The sequence below is a fragment of the Colobus angolensis genome, unplaced genomic scaffold (assembly GCF_000951035.1).
Source record: "Colobus angolensis palliatus isolate OR3802 unplaced genomic scaffold, Cang.pa_1.0 Scaffold17, whole genome shotgun sequence".
In the NCBI taxonomy this organism is placed as follows: Eukaryota; Metazoa; Chordata; class Mammalia; order Primates; family Cercopithecidae; genus Colobus; species Colobus angolensis.
In genome coordinates this window covers 17,534,384-17,557,841 of record NW_012114821.1, presented here as the reverse complement: position 1 = coordinate 17,557,841, position 23,458 = coordinate 17,534,384, and the positions used below count along the sequence as shown (strand labels likewise).

The 23,458-nt window shown below is 48.1% G+C and overlaps 1 protein-coding gene and 1 pseudogene across 2 annotated transcripts in view; both read left to right on the top strand.

Annotated features, from left to right (window-relative positions):
• Positions 1-20,031, top strand: part of LOC105509134 — a 52,296-nt pseudogene extending 32,265 nt beyond the window's left edge. Inside the window, exon 2 of the transcript XR_001001390.1 lies at positions 19,955-20,031. The product of XR_001001390.1 is annotated as a macrophage migration inhibitory factor pseudogene (transcript). The remainder of the gene's footprint in view (positions 1-19,954) is intronic.
• Positions 19,044-23,458, top strand: part of LOC105509075 — a 280,070-nt gene continuing 275,655 nt past the window's right edge. The window contains exon 1 of the mRNA XM_011938181.1: positions 19,044-19,456. The gene's annotated coding sequence lies outside the window, so the exon portion shown is untranslated. The remainder of the gene's footprint in view (positions 19,457-23,458) is intronic.

Below are 23,458 nucleotides of genomic sequence, written 5' to 3'. Positions count from 1 at the left end.
TCCCACAGAGAGAGTCTTCTCTGAAAACTGCTTTATGGAATTTTTTTTTTTTTTTTTTCCAGACACCGTCTTGCTCTGTCGCCCAGGCTGGAGTGCAGTGGCACAATCTCGTCTTGCTGCAACCTCAGCTTCCTGGGCTCAGGCAATCCTCCCGTCTCAGCCACCCAAGTAGCTGGGACTACAGGTGCATGTTATGATGCCCAGCTAATTTTTGTATCTTTAGTAGAGACAGGGTTTCACCATGTTGCCCGGGCTGCTCTTGAACTCCTGGACTCAAGTGATCCACCTGCCTCAGCCTCCCAAAGTGCTGGGATTATAAGCCTGCCTTATGGTTCTTAATGTCTTGGCCCCAGGGCATTGGCTCTGCCTGGCTCCAGAGGGATATGAAGCCATTCCTGGGGGATACCATTGTTTTCTAGTTAATATCAGTCCTGTAGTCTGGTGATTTTCAAATTTTAGTGTAGTCAGAATCCCCAGCAGGGCTTATTGAAACCCAAAGAGCTGGACCGCTCCCTAGAGACTTAGGATGAGGCCTGAGAATTTAATCTAACAAGCTCACAGGTGACACTGAAGTTGAGGATCTTGTATCTCACTTTGAGCAAAGTCTTCCTACAGCAACCATTGTTTCTCCCTGCCCATAGGTAATATCTTCTACTTGGGCACTCTGCTTCCACTGTGGCCTGCTTACAACCTCACCTACACTTATTAACCAGCAGAGTTCACTGAGTCTCCTTAAAACCTTAAACTTCAAACTATACCATAAGGCTACAGTAACCAAAACAGCATGGTACTAGTACCAAAACAGATATATAGACCAATGGAACAGAACAGAGGCCTCAGAAATAACACCACACATCTACAACCATCTGATCTTTGACAAACCTGACCAAAACAAGCAATGAGGAAAGAATTCCCTATTTAATAATGGTGTTGGGAAAACTGGCTAGCCATATGCAGAAAACTGAAACTGGACCCCTTCCTTACACCTTATACAAAAATTAACTCAAGATGGATTAAAGACTTAAACATAAGATCTAAAACCATAAAAACCCTAGATGAGGCCGGGCGCGGTGGCTCAAGCCTGTAATCCCAGCACTTTGGGAGGCCGAGACGGGCGGATTACAAGGTCAGGAGATCGAGACCATCCTGGCTAACACCGTGAAACCCCGTCTCTACTAAAAACTACAAAACACTAGCCGGGCGAGGTGGCGGCGCCTGTAGTCCCAGCTACCTGGGAGGCTGAGGCAGGAGAATGGCGTGAACCCGGGAGGCGGAGCTTGCAGTGAGCCGAGATCTGGCCACAGCACTCCAGCCTGGGCGACAGAGCGAGACTCCGTCTCAAAAAAAAAAAAAAAAAAAAAAAACCCTAGATGAAAACCTAGGCAAAACCATTCAAGACATAGGCATGGGCAAAGACTTCATGACTAAAACACCAAAAGCAATTTCAACAAAAGCCAAAATTGACAAATGGGATCTAATTAAACTAAAGAGCTTCTGCACAGCAAAAGAAACTACCATCACACTCAACAGGGAACCTACAGAATGGGAGAAAATTTTTGCAATCTATCCATCTGACAAAGAATCCACAAATAACTTAAACAAATTTACAGGAAAAAAATGAAAACAAAAACAAAAACAACCCCATCAAAAAGTGGGCAAAGGATGCGGACAGACACTTCTCAAAAGAAGACATTTATGGGGCCAACAAACAAATGAAAAAAAAACAAAAAACAAACCAACTCATCATCACTGATTGTTAGAGAAATGCAATCAAAATCACAACGAGATACCATCTCACGCCAGTTAGAATGGTGATCATTAAAAAGTCAGAGAACAGCAGATGCTGGAGAAGATGTGGAGAAACAGGAACGCTTTTACACTGTTGGTGGGAGTATACATTAGTTCAACCATTGTGGAAGACAGTGTGGCAACTCCTCAAGGATCTAGAACCAGAAATACCATTTGACCCAGCAATCTCATTACTGGGTATACACCCAAAGCATTATAAATCATTCTACTATACAGACACATGCATATATATGTTTATAGCAGCACTTTTTACAATAGCAAAGACCTGGAATCAACCCGAACACCCATCAATGATAGACTGGATAAAGAAAATGTGGCACATATGCACCATGGAATACTATGCAGCCATAAAAAAGAATGCATTCGTGTCCTTTGCAGGGACTTGGATGAAGCTGGAAACCATCATTCTCAGCAAACTAAGACAGGAACAAAAAACTAAACACCGCATGTTCTCATTCATAAGTGGGAGTTGAATAATGAGGACATATGGACACAGGGAGGGGAGCATCACACACTGGGCCTGTTGGGGGATGGGAGGCAAGGGGAAGGATGGCATTAGGAGAAATAGCTAATGCATGCGGGGCTTAAAACTTAGTTGATGGGTTGATGGGTGCAGCAAACCACCATGGCACATGCATATCTATGTAACAAACCTGCACGTTCTGCACATGTATCCCAGAACTTAAAGTATGAACAAACAAACAAACGAACAAAAAACCTCCACAAAAACCATATCCCCAGGCTTCCGATTGTATCTCCTTACTTTTTTGAAATCCTGAGCAGCCTGTTCTATTGATTGAGTGAATGAGCATTCTCTGAAATTTCAGTGAGCGAGTTCTCCATCACTAGAGGTTATCAAGAAGAGGTTGGAATCACACACAACTGGATGAGGTAAAGATAATTCACATATTAGATAGACTATGCAGGCCTAAGATTGTTTAGTACTCATGGAGTTATTTTGTGAACACTAATGTCTTCGAGCCTCATCAAGTGGTCCCTCCCTCTGTAGCCCCACATCCTGGTCTTTGATCAGTTTCCTGACACCCTTCCCTGGGCACCACAGGGACTTTGCACTTGCTGGTCCCAGATCCTAGAATGCTCTTTCCCCAGCTTGTTGAAAAGCTGATTCTCATCCTAACTTCAATATCACGTCCTCAGACCACTCTTTCTAATAGACTCATTCCCTAACCTCCATTATTTCTCGTCACTGGATGCTGTTGAATTTACTGTGGCACCAGCCATAGTCTGTAAAAAAAAATTATTACATTATTTGGCTCTTTGTTTTTGGCATGACTCTTCCACTAGAGAAAAGAAACTGTGACTTTGTCCTTAAACTCTGTGTTGTCTGATACTCAATGAGTGGTTCATACATATTCTTTTTTTAAAATTAATTTTAATTTTAATTTTACATTCCGAGGTACATGTGCAGGAAGTGCAGATTTGTTACATAAGTAAAAGCGAGCCATGGTGGTTTGCTGCACCTATCAACCCATCACCTAGTTATTAAGCCCAGCATGCATTAGCTATTTTTTCTATGAAAGGTGAGCAAATACTTGTATGCAGGCTGCAGAGGGTTAGGTCAAGACTGAACCATGTAGTCTAAATTTCAGAGTGACTGCAGTGAAGTCCCTCCATGGTGGAAGAAAATGGAACGTCCTTGTTGGAGCTGGCCAGAACTGGGCAGATCCAGAGGCTGGGGGTAATGGCAATAACGCTGACTGCTAATAATAAAATAAGAACGTAAAAGAATGCTTATAGTGTGTTATAGGCACTGCTTTATGTGCATTACATCATTTAGTTTCCACAGTTGTCTCCGTGTTACAGAGGAGAGGGCTGATCACAGAGTATTACAGTAAGAAATTTGGCCCAGTCAGCAAGCAAGAAAACCTAGATTCATACCTGGGCATATGGCTTCAGAGCCCACACGCTTGGCGTCTGCACCCTGCTGAGAGGCGCTGCCAGGCAGGGAGTCCCCCACCTGCTCTCCGTCTTCAAACTCCCCATTTCACACCCATGCCAGGTGTGATGAAATCCTCTAGGTGATGGACAGTGGAATGAGTGGCTCTGGTTACAGCTGGCCTTCGCTGGCCTGTCCCACACCTGAAGATATGGATTCTAGCCCATGGGACCATAAGCCAGGCCCCCTGAGGATCTGTTATTTGTCTGGGAAATGCCAGCACTCTTTAGAATCTTGTTCATGACTGACAAACACCCCCATGCCCCTTCGGCCGTAATTATCACCTAGTCCCCAGAGAAGGGCTATGGGTGGGCTGACTGTGGAGATAGATGCTTGGGTCTCCTGCTGGGAACACCACGTGCAAGAGAAGAGGCCATGAGCTTGCCTTCCATCCTGCCCAGATCTTTCTGGCCAAGGACTGCAGGCTTCATGCAACACCTTTCAACCTTTAAAAGGAAAAAAGTCTGCAGCTGCTGCCACTGACATTGTATTGTTGAAGCTTTTTTTGTTTGTTTTTGTTTTTGAATACCGGAAATTAAGGGGAAGTTTAGAAACCTCATAATGGCTTCGTGAACCATTGCACTTGGAAAATGTACTTTTGAAAAATTCCCTTGATTGATTGTTTTTCGGAGGCTGTAGATAACATTAGAGTATATTATTCCCATATAATTTCCTGAGTTTTCTATGTCAATTACTTTGTTTTATTAAAGAGAAAAAGGAACTAATATTGATTGAGGCCCTCCTGTGTGCCAGGCTAAATGGTCATCCCTTTCAGTTGTTAGTTACAAAGCGACCCTGTAGAGCAGAGAAGATGTGTGTTGTTTAGAGATGGGGAAGCGGAGCCAGGGGAGGAACTTGCCCCAGCTCATGGCCAGGACTGGAATTCTGTCCCAGTGTTCATAACCTTTTGTGTTGCCAGAGATGATCAGCCTATGTACTGCTTCCTTGACTTAGATTTTTGTGGGGTAGAGAATATCAGTTGTAGCTCTAAAGAGGTGTGATTATGTATGATTTTTTTTTTTTTGGAGATGGAGTTTCACTCTTATTGCCCAGGTTGGAGTGCAATGGTGCAATCTCGGCTCACCACAACCTCTGCCTCCCAGGTTCAAGCGATTCTCCTGCCTCAGCCTCCTGAGTAGCTGGGATTACAGGCGTGTACCACCACACCCGGCTAATTTTGTATTTTTAGTAGAGATGGGGTTTCTCCATGTTGGTCAGCTGGTCTTGAACACCTACCCTCAGGTGATCCACCCACCTCGGCCTCCAAAAGTGCTGGAATTACAGGTGTGAGCCACTGCACTTGGCCTTATTTATGAATTTTTAAAATATATATGTATTCATAATATCTGATTACATATCACATCGCAATTTGCTGTAGAGTGAGGTGGTCCTTCCTAAAGTACTTGTCTTGCAAGACTGTGGACAGATCCTGGTAATGGAACCGGTGCTCAGAATTTTTGAGAATCTATAGTTTAAAGGTTTGTCATTTGGAGGAATAGCAAGTGACTCAGCTTAAACCCTATGGGGTCAAAAACAAGGTCTAGCCGGGCACGATGGTTCATGCCTGTCATTCTAGTGCTTTGGGAGGCTGAGGCGGGTGGATTACCTGAGGTTAGGGGTTCAAGACCAGCCTGGCCAACATGATGAAACCCCGTCTCTTAAGTTTTGAAAATACAAAACTTAGCTGGGTGTGCTGGCAGGCACCTGTAATCCCAGCTACTCGGGAGGCTGAAGCAGGAGAATCTCTTGAACTCAGGAGGTGGAAGTTTCAGTGAGGATGGTGCCACTGGACTCCAACCTGGTCAACAGAGTGAGCCTGACTCTGATGATAGTAATAAATAATAAGGGTAGCTTCTATTTATTGTTTACTATGTGCCAGACGCTATTCTAGGTGCTTTTCATCAATTAGCTCATTTCATCTTTGTTATAACCCTGTGTTCTAAGTCATGTACCACATAACAATGTGTGGATCAGCAATGGACTGTATATACAACGGTGGTCCCATGAGATTATAATACAGTATTTTTACTGTACTTTTTCTATGTTGAGATATGATTAGATACACAAATGCTCACCATTGTATTACAGTTGACTCCGATATTCAGTATGGTAACATGCTGCTCAGGACCGCAGCCTAGGAGCAACAGGCTGTAACATACAGTCTAGATGTGTAGTGAATAGGCTGTCATCTAGTTTTGTGCAAGCTCACCCTGTAGTGTTTGCACAACGAAATTGCCTAACGACACATTTCTCAGAATGTATCCCTACCCTTAAGCAACGTGTGACTGTCCTATTATCATCACCCCATTTTACAGATGAAGGAGCTATGGCAAGAAATTCACTAACTTGGCTCAAGATCACCCATATAATAAAAGGTGGGCTGAGTGTAGTGGCTCATGCCTATAATTCCAACACTTTGGGAGGCCAAGGGGAAGAGGATCACTTGGGGAGAGGAGTTTGAGACCAGCCGGGGCAACAGAGGGAGACCCTACCTCTAAAAATGTGGCTTATTAGCTCTATTTAAAAATATAAAAAATTAGCCAGGCATGGTGGCATAGACCTGTGGTCCCAGCTGCTCAGAAGGCTGAGGTGGAAGGATGGCTTGAGCTCAGGAGGTCAAGGCTGCAGTGAGCCGTGATCATGCTACTGCACTCCAGCCTGGGTGAGAGAGTGAGACCCTATTTCAAAAAATAAAACAAAATAAAATAAATAAAACAAATAATTTAAAAAGACAGAGCTGGGACTTGAAGCCAGATAATAAGGCAGGCAGAGGGCACAGGAAACACCCTGATGGGTCATGAGCCTGTGCATCAGGCAGGGTCTGATGGCTTAGCTGAGAAAGGGAGGTTTAAGGAAGAGACTGTGGACAGACGTGTTAGGGAAGGTGTCAGAGAAGATTAAAGAGCCAACATGGATCATGGGGGTGGTACAGTGTTGCCAGGGCTGTGGAGGATTGGCTGCAGTGTGGGGGACCCAGCTGCTGCCATGTGGAAAGGGACCTGTCATTCCTACTGTGAACTCTCCCTTCTTCTGCCCTCTGACCTCCTGCTGGTGCCTCCCATTGGCTGAACACAACTGATGGCCAGAGTACTGGGAAGCTGTTGTTGGAGCCCATAGGCATCTGCTTCTTGGCACAGAGAAGACAATGGATTGAGTCGGGAGGGAAGGGAACTAGAGAATATCCCAGGGAATGAAGGGGTCCCGATGGCTGGAGAGGAGTGAGCAGGTAAAGGGAGCAGAAGGTGAGGTCAGAGAGGCCAGGGGTCCACACTGCACAGGGCCTTTGGCTTTCTTTGGAAGGAGCAGGAAGCCAGTGGAGGGTTTGAGCAGATGCATGCATCACGGCCACTGCCATCAGGAGAAGGTCTTCCTCTATGCTAGGTGTGAATAGTCACCCCTTCCTCTCCCTTTCTCAGGATGAGTGCTGAGGAGGAAAAGGCCCTTTCCTCCAAGGTCTTCAGAGGAGACGTCTGACCAGTCCAGACTACGTGCCTCATGCCAGCCAGCCTGTAAACGACAGGAAAGAGAAAGGAGCAGTGTGTCTCAAAAGAGGATATTCTGGAACGTTTGATAATCAGAGCCCATTGTAAAGTCATGTTTTGAGTTACAGCATTTAAATCTTTGTTCCAGTGGAAAACTTTTACAGGCCGTCCTGGGCAAGCCTTGAATCCTGTTTGGATCTCCAAAGGCCTTAAAATAGTGTGGGATGCCGGGAGACTGGCTCCAAAAGGGAGGAGACCTGTGCTGGCAGCCCTGGCCACACCTTGGTGGGACCAGCCCCTGGCCTTGGGGACCCTGCCGCTCTCCTGGCTGTGCTTCCGCAGAGCTGGACACACAAAAGCTTTCTTGTCTGGATTTGTTCCCCTAAGAGTGTGGCACCGAACTGGCCCTGCCCATGCAGGAAGCTGGTCCTGTTCAGGCCAGGGAATGAAAAGTTGCCAGTATCTTCTCAGGCCACACTACAGCCAGGTCTTTTTTAATGAGCTGGTTCTCTTAGGATGCCCAGGGGAGGGAGAACACACTAGAGTGGGATGGCAAGTGAAGAAGAAGGTGACAGCTCAGACAGCTTCCAGTTCTGTCAGGCTCTGCTGCCATGACCAAGGCACCAAGTCATCTGGAAACCGATTGCAGGCAGCCACCTCTTTTTCACCTTTGTGTGCCCCAAAGCTTGCTCTGGGAATGGGTGGTTTGGGGAACAATGCTTGCTGTCTTTGAGTCCTCAGTCTTGTGAAATGGGGAAAGTATACATCAGAGAGCATTTGAGAGTAAGGTGAGAAGTACTTGGCATGTGCCTGGCACATAGTACCTGTTCAGCAGATTCCCTTTCAGCTCAGGGTTAGATCTTCATCCATCTCTTTTTGGCCTGAAGGAAAGAGAGGTAGGTACTATTAGCCCCATTTTTTTAACTTTTATTTTATTTTTTTCTTGAGACAGAGTCTTGCTCTGTCACCCAGGCTGGAGTGCAGTAATGCCATCTTGGCTCACTGCAACCTTCACCTCCCACGTTCAAGTGATCTTCCTGCCTTAGCTTCCCAAGTAGCTGGGATTACAGGCATGCACCACCACGCTTGGCTAATTTTTGTATTTTTGGTGGAGAGGGGGTTTTGCCATGTTGGCCAGTCTGGTCTTGAACTCCTAATCTCAAGTGATCCTCCCACCTCAGCCTCCCAAAGTGCTGGGATTATAAGCCTGAGCCACCACATGTGGCTTATTAGCTCCATTTTATAGGAGGTGAAATTAGACAGCAAGAAGCTAAATGCCATGGCTGAGGTAAGAACTGTGGTAGCATCCAAGTCTTGACCCCAGACTTGGTTCACTTCTCATCACAGATGCAATTTTATGCCTCATCATCTGACCCAGGAGCTACACACCTGCTTTTTTTTTTTTCTCTTTCCGAGGCAGTATCACTCTGTCACCCAGGCTGGAGTGCAGTGGCACGATCTTGGCTCACTACAAACTCTGCCTCCCAGGTTCAAGCGATTCTCGTGCCTTAGCCTCCTGAGTAGCTGGGACCACAGGCGTGCCCACTACCCCCAGATAATTTTTGTCTTTTTAGTAGAGACGGGGTTTCACCATGTTGGCCAGGCTGGTCTTGAACTCCTGGCCTCAAGTGATCTGCCCACCTCTGTCTCTCAAAGTTCGGGGATTATAGGCCTGAGCCACAGAACCCGGCCGACACCTGTGTTATTTGCAAAGGCATGTTGATGCATTTTAAAGTTGCTTATTTATTTATTGAGATGGAGTCTTGCTCTGTCACCCAGGCTGGAGTGCAGTGGCGTGATCTTGGCTCACTGCAACGTCTGCCTCCTGGGTTCAAGTGATTCTCCTGCCTCAGTCTCCCGAGTAGCCGGGACTACAGGTGCCTGCTACCATGCCTGGCTAATTTTTGTATTTTTAGTAGAGACGGGGTTTCACCATATTGGTCAGGCTGGTCTCGAACTCTTAACCTTGTGATCTACCCTTCTCAGCATCCCAAAGTGCTAGGATTACAGGCGTGAGCCACCGCTCCTGGCTAAAGTTGTTATTTTAAAATTATTATTTATTTATATTTGTTATTATATTTTTTATTTTTATATATATTGTTATTTTATTTTTAAAAGTTGTATGGCCCGTTTAAACTTTTGTGGAAGTGGTTTTTTAAATCCCTGGAATTTTATGCTTTCTTCATCAAATTTTTTTTTTTTTTTTAATCAGTTTGGAGTTTTTAAGACAAAAACTGGAAAGCGACTTTGCTCTTTTATGGAATTGCTCTGAATTCTTTTTTTTTTTTTTTTTTTTTGAGACGGAGTCTCGCTCTGTCGCCCAGGCTGGAGTGCAGTGGCATGATCTTGGCTCACTGCAAACTCTGCCTCCCAGGTTCAAGGGATTCTCCTGCCTCAGCCTCCCGAGTAGCTGGGACTACAGGCACATGCCACCATGCCTGGCTAATTTTTGTATTTTTAGTAGAGACGGGGTTTCACCATGTTAGCCAGGATGGTCTCGATCTCCTGACCTTGTGATCCGCCCATCTCGGCCTCCCAAAGTGCTGGGATTACAGGCTTGAGCCACCGCGCCCGGCCTGAATTCTTTTTATTAAGAGAGAATTTTGCTCCATCGCCCAGGCTGGAGTGCAGGAGTACAATCATATCTCACTGTAGGTTTCAGTTCCTTTGCTCCAGTGATCCTTCTGCTTCAGCTTCCTGAATAGCCGGGGATACAAGTGTGAGCTACCGTGCTAGGATATATATATTTTTTTATTTAAGTTTTTTTTTTTTTTTGTAGAGATAAGGTCTCTCTTTGTTGCTCAGGCTGGTCTTGAACTCCTGCCTTCAAGCAATCCTACCACCTCAGCCTCCCAGCGAGCTAGGATTAAAGGTGTGAGCCACTGTGCATGGCCTGTGTTGAATTTTTTGTCTCCTCATTCCCAAGTAGCAATTCTGGACTTCACAGAGAGGCTGAGTCTCTCCAAGACCCCGCCCTCTTGGAGAGTCATCTGTCTCCTCCTCCAAAGAGGGTGGGACAGGGCCAATAATGAAGGGATCAGTGTGCACCAGCCCTCCCTCTTGCTTCAGAAGAGACCTTTTCATCCCTGAGCCAATTAATCAATTTCAGGAGATAGCATCTGAGTGAGATGGGTCATCAACAAGTCACAGATGCCCCCAGCTCCCGGGCGGGGTCTCAAATGGAGTTGAATGAGGTGGCCTTAAGGGATTGCCTAGTGCTCAACTTCCTAGAGTTCATATAGTAGAGAGCAAGTAGCATAGGGCTAGAAGGCCAGGTCAGAATACCTGCTCTGGAGTCTTCTGAATGTATGACCAACAGGCAAGAGTCCCAGTTTCCTGGTCTGCAGAAGTGACAGGTAGGACCCTACCTACCACACAGGTTGTGAGGATAAAAATAGGTGATATGGGCTGGGCACGGTGGCTCATGCCTGTAATCCCAGCACTTTGGGAGGCCGAGGTGGGTGGATCACTGGAGGTCAGTAGTTTGAGACCAGCCTGGCCAACATGGTGAAAATCCGTCTCTACCAAAAATACAAAAATGAGCTGAGTGTGATGGCGCATGCCTATAATCCCAGCTACTCAGGAGGCTGAGGCAGGGGAGTGGCTTGAACTCGGGAGGTGGAGGTTACGGTGAGTTGGGGTCATGCCACTGCATTCCAACTTAGGCAACAGAGTGAGACTCTGTCTCAAAAAACAAACAAACAACAAAACAAAACAACAAAACAGGTAATATGGCTGGAATAGGTTTATCATTGCCAGGCATTTGTAAATCAAACAGCTCTTGAGAGATGCCTGTTTGGCTGTTTTTTAACAGGAGGTGGGCATCCCTGGGCTTCCCGGGCAGACTAGATGTGATGTGTTCACAGGGAGCTTTGTACAGATTGCTTGAGAGAAGCGCCTTTCTTTCCAGAGTGGCTGCTTGGACTGTGCCTTGCCTTCCAAAGCTGCTAAGTCCTGTGGCAGGGGATTGTTGATATTCTTCATGGTTTCTTTGGGGAGCCTCCTAGCCTCTGAATTATGGATGCATGTCTGCATTATTAAAAGGATCTATTTGCATGAGTTAGCAGAATGTGGTGCCCTCTCGTGAATGGGAAAAGCTGCCCAGTACTGATTGCAGCCTCATAATGGGTCTGAAATGACAAATGTGAAGCACTGGGCAGAGCCAAGACCACCTTTATTTGTGCATCTGTGCTCTTGGGTGGGCCTGTTGCACACACAGTTTGTTGTCCTTCTGTCCCTTGCCCATGAGACCTTAGACACTCAGCTCATCTCCACCCATTCCTCTACAACACAACCTCTTGTAACCTTTCAATCTTCTTTGCTTCCTAAAGGTGCAACTCATGCCATCTCCCCCAGGAAGTTCTCCCTGACTTCCAGGCTTTAGAATAGCCTGCCAGAGATCCCTGTGTTAACTGTGAACAGAGCCCTTTTCATCCTCTTGCATCAGAATGCATCCACTTGCATCCACTTGACTGAACTTCTTGGTGTGTTTTACATGCATCTCACTGCCTGGGACAGTGCCTGGAACCTAGCAGATGTTCTATGTGTGTGGGGTGTTGGTTGTAGTGGTGGGGAAAGGTTGCTTAAAGGAGATGTGTTTAGAATTTAGCCCCTTGCATGATATAAAAACTGAGAAATAAGGTGTGTGTGGTGACGGGGGATAGCACTGGGGGCCTAAAGCACTGGCTTCATTGTGGGGGCTCAGGTGGCTCCTTTCCTTGGAGCTAATGGTCAGAGTGAGGAGCTGGGTACTGAGCTTGGATCTAGATTATTGTTGCATGAATGGCCTAAATGGAGAGTGTTGTCTTGAGTCTTTATAGAAAAGGGAGACCCTCATGGCTTTCGAGGAGTCATGCCCAAGATACAGGAGTGGCTCTTTGGTGGACTGGCTGGGACAGAAGGGAGAGGGTGAAAGTGGAGAGGAGGAGGAGGAGGTTTAACAGCATTTGAAGCGTTTGAAAGCCTAGACCCGTTGTATGCTGAAACGGAGAGGAATGGCTGGCCAAAAATACTGTGTGAGTCTAGGAACTTAAGATCGCTAGTCCTTGACCCCAAGCATACTTATATAGCAGACTCAACATTATCATCTTCCACCTACCGGATGGGGTTATGCAAGTGATATGACCCAGAGCATTCTGGAAGCTGGCAGGGGCATAAATAATACATTAGATATGCAGAGCCCAGGGTATCTGTGGTCTTGGGGAGAATTCTTAGTAGACCTGAGATAATTGCAGAACGGAGTGTTCTGTTTTCCCATCCACAGCCTCCAGGCCTGGCGAGGATTTTGTGTTCAAAAGAGATTTCCAAGGTGGACATCTTTCTGGCACTGGCGATTTTCTCTCTCACTTGAACAAAACTCGACAGAAAGGTCACTCCTGTTTGTCTTGGCTTCTCTGTCACATCCCACCCACACTTTGAAAGGCCTGTTCTTAACAGGGTCCCAGGGAGGCTGTGCTGGCCCCGTCAGCCCTGAGCTGGGTGGTAGTCCTTTATCAGAGATGCCCGCGAGCATCACTCACCCTGGAGCCTTTCTCAAGCACACATCCTGGACCCCTCCAGGGCTGCACATGTGCTTTGTAAGGGCTCTCTTCAGGTGATTGGAGCTTTAAGAGCTACTAAGTGATCATAAAAGTGAACAAAGTAACCGGTCTGGAAATGTCAGTAAAGTGTAAAGAAAGGACAGGTGAGAGAGTTTTCCATTTTTGCACGGTAAGACCCAGTTTCTTGGCTTGTGTTGAGGCCCTGGTGGGTGTCCATGGTGTCTTTGGCCTTATCTTCCTACTAAACAAGATTACCTCTGTGGGGCGCCTTTCCTGTTCTCCTATCTCTCCAAGGAGCAGGTAGTACTCGGAGGCTGTGGTTAATCCTAATTCCTAAGCGAGCTTTTCCTTTCTAGAATGATCCTTGCTCTTACCATGCATTCCTACTGCATGTTCCCTCAGGCTGCAGCCTTCTTTTACATGTGAGCATTCTCCTGGATCAACTCCCTGATGACTGGAGCCTGTGCTGTGTGTTTCCAAGTTGCACCCACCACCCATGGAGTCTAGCTCATGGCCGAGTGGCAGCTGGTGTAGCTGATAGCTGTGTGGGAAATGGGTCTGCACAATATAAAGACAGCTCACAGGAAAGGGGTCCCAAATGATACTCTTTTTTTTTTTGAGATGTTGCCCAGGCTGGAGTGCAATGGTGCAATCTTAGCTCACTGCAACCTCTGCCTTTCGGATTCAAGCGATTCTCCTGCCTCAGCCTCCCAAGTAGCTGGGATTACAGGTGCCTGCCACCACACTCAGCAATTTTTTTTTTTTTTGTATTTTTAGTAGAGACGGGGTTTTGCTATGTGGGCCAGGCTGGTCTTGAACTCCTGTCCTTAGGTGATCTGCCTACCTTGGCCTCCCAAAGTGCTGGGATTACAAGCGTGAGCCATTGCACACGGGCTTTTTTTTTTTCCTTCTTGAGATGGAGTGTTGCTCTGTCTCCCAGGCTGGAGTGCAGTGGTGAGATCTCGGCTCACTGCAACCTCCACTTCCCAGGTTCAAGCAATTCTCCTGCCTCAGCCTCTGGAGTGGCTAGGATTATAGATGCCCACCACCACACCTGGCTAATTTTTGTGTTTTTAGTAGAGATAGGGTTTCACCATGTTGGCCAGGCTGGTCGAACTCTTGGCCACCACACCTGGCCCCAGATGGCACTTTGATAAGTTGCTCTACCCAATAATAAAAAAAGAAATACAGATAAAAAATACTAAGGTTGTATAATACACATGTTGGTGATGTGTTCTGTTCATGACAAAAGCTGTATTGCTGGATGGAATGTAAGTTGGTGTGGCCCTTTGGGAGGAATTATGGCCTTTTGGCATTCTCTATCCAAACTACAAAAACATGTACCCTTTGACCTGGCCATTTCATGTTGGAACACTGGAATGTTTCCCCTACAGAGATAACCTACAGATATTTGTAGGAAAAGAACAGTGCCTGAGGTTATTCATGGAGCATTTTTTTTTTTTTTTTTGGAGATGGAGTTTCACTCTTTTTGCCCAGGCTGGAGTGCAGTGGCGCGATCTCAGCTCACCGCAACCTCTGCCTCCCGGGTTCAAGCGATTCTCCTGCCTTAGCCTCTCGAGTAGCTGGGATTAAAGGCATGCGCCACCATGTCTGGCTAATTTTTGTGTTTTTAGTAGAGACAGGGTTTCTCCATGTTGCTCAGGCTGGTCTTGAACTCCTGACCTCAGGTGATCCACCCGCCTCGGCCTCCTAAAGTGCTGGGATTACAGGCGTGAGCTGCCGCGCCCGGCTGGAGCATTTTTATAATAGCAAAAGACTGGGAGTAACTCAAACATCTGTGAATTGAAGACTGGTTCGGCGAATGATGACACATTGTACTCGGCAAGATGCGGAAAAGAATGAGGACGTGCTGTGTGCGCAAACATGGGCAGATCTCAGGATGTATTGTTGACACAAAAAGCACAGTGTGGAGTGGGGAGTATGGCATGCCATCTTTTCTGTAAAAAAAAAGCGTGGGTGTAGAGGGGATGTAAAAATGTGTCTTTGCACAAACTCTGTTAGGATACACAAGAAACCAACACAAGTGGTGGTGGCCTGTGTGTGGTAGGAGGAGGGAGATGCGGGGAGGGGAAACAGGGTTAGGGAGGAAGATGCGTGAAGAAGATTTTTTATTTTTTCTTTTCAGAGACAGGGTCTCGCTCTGTGGCCCAGGCTGGCAGGCAGTGGTGTGATCACAGCTCTCTGCAACCTCAGACTATGAAGGAGACTTTTGATTGTGTATCTTTGGGTATCGATTGAATTTTGAAGCATGAATATATTGAACAAAATCGGGAGCAGCTCAAACATTGAGTATATTATCCATCGTACATTTAATTAAAAAAATTTATAACCTTGTCACGATTTGACTGGGGTTATGCATTTTTGGGAGGGAGACCCCAAGGTAAAACATCAATTCTTATCACATGTGAAGGTTATGTTCTATCCGCACGACTGATATAAATCCCAGTTGCATATCCCTATAATACACCCGGCCAAAGACCGAAGCCAGGTGTGGTGGCATGTGTCTGTAGTCCCAGCTGCTGGGGAGGCTGAGGCAGGGGGATTACTTGAGCCCAGGAGTTCGAGGCCAGGTTGGGCAACATAACATAGCAAGACCTCATCTCTCTCAAAACCCACAAAATTGGCTGGGTGCGGTGACTCATGCCTGTAATCCCAGCACTTTGGGAGCTGAGGCAGGCGGATCACCTGAGGTCGGGAGTTCAAGACCAGCCTGACTAACATGGAGAAACCCCATCCCTACTAAAAATACAAAATTAGCCGGGCGTGGTGGCGCATACCTGTAATCCCAGCTACTTGGGAGGAGGAGAATTACTTGAACCCGGGAGGCAGAGGTTACGGTGAGCCGAGATCACGCCATTGCACTCCAGCCTGGGCAACAAGAGCGAAACTCTGTCTCAGAAAACAAACAACCAACCCAAAACAAATTTGACCAATACCCCTCAAAACTGGAAAAGCTGGTGACCACCACCCCTAGTGCTCCAATAAAGGGCTGTGGGAACAGCTGTGCTCAGGGTGGTACTGGTACAGCCTGGCAGAGGACATGATGCCTGCACAGTGTGGAAAGGCCCTCTGGGATGTTGCTGGGCCTTAGGGGAGCAACATAGGGGAGGAGGTCCAGGCCTAGAGAGGACTGAAGCCCTCCCCAGGGCATGGTGTGGACCACAGTGAAGGGAGGTGGGGTTGGAGACACAGCTGGGAGTCAGATCCCAGGGGCTCTCCTGTGTGATGCTGAATTGCTGGGAAGGGGATGCAAGCAGGAGCGCACACACACATATGTACAGGCTGTGCACCCATGCATACCACACAGGAGCACAGTCTGTTTCCCTGTGCCAACTCTGATTGGTTGGGTGGCTGCTGAGAGTCTTACAGTGCCCTGGCTCAGTAGGAAGAGCGTGTGTTCATTTAGTGAGTTTGCCAAAGACAAGGGAAGGGGGTTAGAGAGTAGGTGGCAGATAATGCCGGCCTGGGGAGCCTGGAGGTTTTAGGCCGGCAGACTCTGGCCGATGCTGCAGCCAGGCTGGTTTCTGTTCTTTTCCTTAGGTTTTGGGAGACCTTTACCTTTACAGTGCCTCTAAGACAGGGTCAGAGTAGTTTGGTGACAAAGTGGAAGTAAACCACTGGTGAAAAACAGCTCTGGGGATCCTCCTAGGCTTGCACTTATTGAGGATTAGGTAGAACTTGCAGCTTGGCCCAGCTTTCAAAACAAGGTGTTCTGAGGAGGTGGAAAGACTGGTTTTCAATCAGATAAAGGTAGGATCCTATGAAAAACTTCTAGGGCCTTGCCGTTCCTATGAAGTGGTAGCTATCATCACACTCCTGGTTATGCCATCAAGGTAAAAGGAGGTGGAATAAGAATCAGGGACACTTGAAAATAAGAAAAGAGAAAGACTGCGTGCATGTGCATGTGTGCACAGTCTGTACATATGTGTGTGTGCTCCTGTGTGCACGTGCATGGGTGCACAGCCTGTACATATGTGTATGTGTGCTCCTGCATGCACATGCATGGGTGCACAGCCTGTATGTATGTGGATTTGTGCTTCTGCGTTCATATGCGTGGGTGAACAGCCTGTACACATGTGTATGTGTGCTCCTGCGTGCATATGCATGGGCGCACAGCCTGTCACTACATGTGTATGTGCGCTCCTGCGTGCACATGCATGGGTGCACAGCCTGTACATATGTGTGTGTGCGCTCCTGCGTGCACATGCCTGGGTGAACAGCCTGTACATATGTGTGTGTGTGCTCCTGTGTGCACATGCCTGGGTGCACAGCCTGTACATATGTGTGTGTGTGCTCCTGTGTGCACATGCATGGGTGCACCGCCTGTACATATGTGTGTGTGTGCTCCTGCGTGCATATGCATGGGTGCACCACCTGTCACTACACGTGTATGAGCCTGTGGGTATGTGAGGGGAGTGAGGGGCCCTTAGGGACTGGAAACTTCCTTAAAGGCCATTTGGGAGAGTGCTGCTCTCTATACCACCCACTCTAGGGCCATTAGGCAAAGGTGTGCCTCCCTTTAAGAGAACCTGGCAGTCAGTCTGTTTTACAACATAGGTTATCAGGGACTAGTACTTTGGCCTGGAAAAGGAACCTTTTCTTGGATTACAAATCTTGGAAAAGATTTGTAATCTCTGCGGCTTCTTTGATACACATTGGAAACCTGATTGGAAACTCAGCCAGTAGCATCTGTTGGGGGCACATGTTTGCACTTTTGGTTATGATGCCACAGCTCTGGTTCAGGTATCCTAAAAAAGATAACTAATGGTGAAAATGATTGGTGTAGATTTCATACCACAGAGCACTGTGGTTTGTATAGTATGACACAGTGATGGTGTGGACCCATGGAGAGCCAGCTTCGCAGATGTTAAGAATAGTGACTTTGCCTGACAAAATTGGTGTCTGCACATGGGATTAAACAAGTAAGATTGACGTGAATTTTGTTCTTTCATTTTTTATGTAGACTCATTGGTTGGGTAACTGTGGAAATAATGTCACAGTGCCTTTTTAAGTTAAGAAAATGTAGTTATGATCAGGAGCGGTGGCTCATGCCTATAATCCCAGCACTTGGGGAGGCCTAGGTGGGTGGATCACCTGAGGTCAGGACTTCAAGACCAGCCTGGCCAACAAGGCAAAACCCCGCCTCTACTAAAAATACAAAAATTAGCCAGTCACCTGTAATCCCAGCTACTCGGAAGGCTGAGGCAGGAGAATCACTTGAACCCAGGAGTTGGAGGTTGCAGTGAGCCAATATCATGCCATAGCACTCTACCGTGGGTGAGAGGGAGACGCCACCTCAAAAAAACAAAAACAAAACAAAAAAAAGATAAAATGTAGTTATGAAAAGGCTTCTAAGCATTTTTAAGCATTTGATATTAAAATAGGAATTCAGAACAAATCAAAACAAAACAAACAAAAAAAAACTGGGGATGGAAGAAACTCAATTTTAAATATAAACTTTGACAGGTGGGTGGCAAATCCGGGTGTTGTGAGTCATTTGCTGGCTTGTTTGCCACATGGCCTCCTCTATAAGTGTCACCCTAATTGATGGATTCGTTTGGGGTGGGTGCTCTTCTGAGGTTTTTGTTTCTCCCTTTCTTTGGGGTGCACTGGGTGTGTGTGGTAGGAACTAGGGCCATGGAATTAGAGAATCTTGAGTTTCTAATGCAGATTCAGTCCCAAGCAGTGTGACCTGGTTGCTTAACTCCTTTGGGCCACCCCCGCCCATGGCCCTCCTCTGTACCCTGGGGATAATATAGTAGTATGGACTTTGCAGGCTTTTGGGAAGCAAGTGAGATGATGTAGCAAAACACCCAGCCGAGAGCCTAGCACCAATTGGCCTGTAATCCATGGTGCACCGACACAGCCATTCTCTGGATGTGGCCTCTTCTGCCTCCACTGTGAGGTCAGAGACTTAGTCACTGCAGGGGTAACCTCTCCTTGGCAAGCAGCGGGAGTCATTTCATCCCAGCCTTTCAGGAGGGTGAATCTGCACCTGGGGTCCAGAGTCTCAGAGATGAGACTTGAGCCAGGCGCTCATGCATCATGACTCAGGCTGTAGAGGCTCTAACCGTGGTTTCTCCATGCAGGAGTGAGGTTGGGACAAGGGGTCTTTCTGGGGGCTCTGTGCTCTGTGGCCCCTGCTGCTCTGGACTGGTTCATTGGAGAAACCTGTCACATTCTCTAGACCGGTTGCCACGCCATGCGCACAGTCTCTGTTCTTGCCATCCTAGGTGGGAAGTGAGTGATGACCCTGAAGTGAGGGCTCATCTCTCGATATCCAAGGGCTGCAGCTCAGCCAGCACTTTTCAAAGGTGATCTGGAGCTATCCTGGCCTGTTGGCTGACCATAGGTGACTCTAGGTAGCCCATTCCCAGGCTCAGCGGCAGTCGGGGAGCTGCCTCGATTTCTGGTTACAGAATTCCTGGGACTGAGTCACTGCAGTACGTGCTGTGATGAATTGTGTTTACTTTGTGTGGGATTCCAAACTGTAGCAGCAGTGACTGCAGCTGGAAGACAGCATGATCAGCAGCTTCCAAGGCAGAGTCTGGCGTCAGAAAGCTGCATTGCGCTAAAGCTGAAGCCTGTGGGAACCCATTGGAGAGACACTTGGATATTTAGCGGGCTGGTGACTCTCCTTGTCATGAGTAATCTTAGGACCTTGGGCAAGTCATCCAAACTCCTCTGGGCATGTCATTCTCCTGCTTGGATGCCTTGAGGCAGAGAGGCAGTGAGGTGAAGTGGTCAGTGCATGGACTCTGCCTCTAGCCTGCTGGGGTTGGAATCTGCCTGCGTGATCTTGTGTGATATTAACCTCTCTGGCTCTCAGCTCTCTCATGTGTGAAATAGGAGATTTTGACAGTATCTATTTCATAGGGTTGGTGTTTGAACGAGTTAACATATGTCAAGTGAGTGATACAGTGCCTGGTGTCCTGGCAAGTTTGCTATCAGGATTAAGGCAGGAGCCCTTGGCACGCACTAAAAGCTCAATAAATATAAGCTGATGTTGTTGGTCCTTTATTACTATTCAAGAAGCCTGCCCAGCCCTCCTCCCTCCCCATCCGCACAGCAGCCTGGTACCCGCTGTTCTCTAGATTCTGGCCGTATGTCATGACATGTTCTGATGATCTGGCTTCTCCCCTTAGACAGTGGGGCCCTCGAGGCAGGCCTACAGAACTTGGTCCTCACTGCCTCTGTGGCGCCTTGCACCAGGTCCAGCTGACATGGAGAGGGACTCAGGAAACAGTGGCTGAGTGTGACTTTGGCTGGCATAGTGGTTGCTGGGAGAACAGACAAGGTTCTCTCTCATGATGTACAGATTTCAGATCAGGGAAAGTCCCGCTGGCATAAGTTTATTGAGCGTCTCCCGTGAGCAAGATAGGCTGTGGCTGGAGCCTTGAAGTACACGGTAGAAGGAGAGCGAGCCTTCCCAGGCCAGGGCTTCAAGTGAGGAGACGAGATGTAGCCTCCCAGAGAATTCCCATAATGCAATGGTGAAAGAACCATGCCCAGCAGGAGGCAGGGAAAGTGACTCCTGCAACTCTAGGAAGGCTTCCTGGAAGAGGTGGAATGTGAGCAGCATAGGATTTTGAGAGAAGAAATGGAATGGTCTGAAGGAGATTCTGCTGGTGGAGGCTCAGGTTGACCTAAGGGCTGGCAGCAGCAGAGGCCCCCCACGAGTGAGTTTGAGGGGGCTCTTGAGCTCAGTCTAGTTGAGGTAGAGGCTTTCCGTAGGGGTGTGGTGTGACCTGAATGTTGGGCACATGGTCATAACTGAGCTTTAACGTGACGACTCGAGCGTGTAATCCCAGCACTTTGGGAGATCAAAGCTGGGGGATCACCTGAGGTCAGGAGTTCGAGACCAATCTGGGCAACATGGTGAAATCCTGTCTGTACTAAACATACAAAAATCAGTTGGGCGTGGTGGTGGGCGCCTGTAATCCTAGCTACTCAGGAGGCTGAGGCAGGAGAATCGCTCCAACCTGGGAAGCGGATGCTGCAATGAGCCGAGATCGTGCTGCTGCACTGCAGCCTGTCTCAAAACAAAAAAACAAAACAAAACAAAACAAAAGAACAAAACACTGCCTCAAAAAAAAGTCAATAAAGAGAGAGGGAAGAAAGGGGGGGCACGATGCTATTTAAGTCTCTGAGCATCTTATGGCATTGTTTACATCCCAGCTTTTCACTGACCCTTCCTTTACCCTGGCCCCCACCCCGTGGCCCTTGCTCTGTCCTGCCCTTTTCTGTCCTGCATTTTCTCTTCCCGGCTCCTCTGTGCCCAGCCCCACGTGCCAGCTTGTTTCAGTCTGGCAAGGAGGCCTGCTGGTATCCCAGCCATTTCCTGTCCCAAGATGCCCACCCTCCTCCAATCTAGCACGGCCTTGCCCTACGTAGGCATGACCTCGCCCCTGCGGCAGCCGGGAAGCAGAGCTCCTGTTTCTTGCCTGTTTACCCTGGCGCAGGGACAGGTAGATCATGTGGCACTGCTGGGATGCCAGCTGCATGATTAGTCTCCGGCAGTGGGCACAGGCGGAGGGCAGGGAGCATTCCTCTGGACTGACTCGAGCCCAGCCTGCCTGGCACGAGACCCCCTGCTCCTGGAGGCAGCCCAGGGACTTACTTGCTCACGGCTGCCCTGGCTCTGCACTGGGCCGCTGAGTCATCGCTTAGCAGTAAGGCCTCTGAGTCATGGTGCAGCCCTGGACTGGACAGTGAGTGCTTTGTGAGACCCTCCTGGGCTTTCCTGTCCCTCAGAGCATTTAAAGGGGTCCCAAATTGTCATGTGACCCTCTCTGATGCTAAAGAGACACTCTAGGTCTTTCGTGCCCTGGTCATTTTACAGAGCTGTGGCCGGATGCCGGGCATTCAGAGACATATTCCTCAATCTCCGTCCGCCTCACAGGATCCAGCATCGAAGAGTTCAATTCAAGTCAGCAGCCGAGTTACAGGAAAGCAGCCAGGGTGATGATTCAGCAAGTCCAGACAGGAGTGAACCAGGCAAGATTTCGGGAGGAGAGCGCTGGGTCGTGTGTCCCGGCAGGGCCACAGGAAGAGCATACGCATCTCCTGTGTCTTGCGTCCTTTGTGAGTGTCTTGAAATGACCTTGAGAATCTCCCCGATACCTTGAAGAAGCAGGTGCAGGAATGCCACTTATCCATTGGCACAGGCTAGCATGCTCAGTGTGCACCGAGGTTGTGAATTCTTGTCCTGACCCAAAGATGCTGATGCTGTGCTTATACCCATTTCACGGTTGAAGAAAACGAAGGTGTAGTAGGAGAAGACACTGACTCAGAATCACGGAGCTAGAAAGCAGCATGTCTGGAATTTGACCCCAGACCTGTCTGACTCAGTTTACTATTTTAAACTACCTGATCGTTAGGTTTCTCTCCTCACTCTCTGTCTCTCTTTCTCCCATGTGACTGCTGGAATCTTCCCTAAGGACTATAGCTGTCTGCAGTGCAGGAAGCCAACTCTTAAGGGGAAACAAAAGTGTTCTTAGGAGTCCTGCTGTTATTGTGAATTGAGCCGGTAAAGCCCTGAGGGGTTTCATCGCCGAGGTGGATGGAGAAGCAGCTGGGGGCCTTAACGTTAGTAAGGACCCCTAAGGGTTAGTGTCTGGAGCTTGGGGGATGGGAATGGGTCGTGGTGTGTGGAACTTGGATGGCTCGTTGACTCCAAGGGGAAACGCTTGTTGAGGCTGTAAGGTGTCTCTGGCCTTCGAGAAACCCTCTAGGTTTCAGGTTCCAGCTTCACCCTCCTTTAGTCAGCTGGCTTGGTGGGGAGTCTTTCTGCTGGACCTGGCAGACGCTGGACTAGAGCAGTGTTTCTAAAGTGTAGCCCTTCCCTCTCCCGGGAAGGGGGCATCTGCAAGCGGGTGAGGGGATTGGAATCTGCCTTCATAACACACAACCCAGGAGAGGCTGGAGAGCACCTTTCTCAGTGAACTCCCGTCATCTCAGGCCTCAGCGGACTGAGCGGGAACCCCCACCAGGCAGATTGCTCAGGACAGCATTTTTCTTGGGCCTGTGTCTGAAACAATTGTCCTTTAAACTGACCACTCACCTGTAAAAATGGATAGACCTCATGTGAAAGTGAAAATTTCTGGCTTCCCTTGTGGGGAGCGGAGGCATGAAAGGTATGGCCGGTAGGGGTGGGGGCCCCACACCTATGCAGCCGCCCTGGCTGGAGCCCGCAAGCAGCGTTCCCTGGTCATGCCCCACTCCTTTCTCCATAATCTCGCCCCTCCCTGACCAGGCCACCTGACGTTGCCATTTATATTCAAGTGCATTCCATTGTTATTCTTTTAGAAATGAGAGATGAGAAATATTTCTTGTGCCTACATGTTTACCAAAAGTAGAGCGAGAAACTTGAGGACTCTATGTTTCTAGAAAAACGAGAGCGGGCACCCCTCTTCCCTGAAAGGAAGAATTTCCGTATCTGCCCTCCACCCAAGGTGTAGGATGAGTGTCCTTTTGGTGTGTGGAGGGCTTTGATGGGTCATGTGATGTGTAGGGCTTAGCGGGTATGCTGGGATGGCTGGGAAAGGTGGCTGGGTGTCCTGGGAAGGCTTTTATAGACACGATGTGGCAGGCCTAGGACCCTAAGTGCTTCCAGCCAGCTGTACATGCACACACACACACACACACGC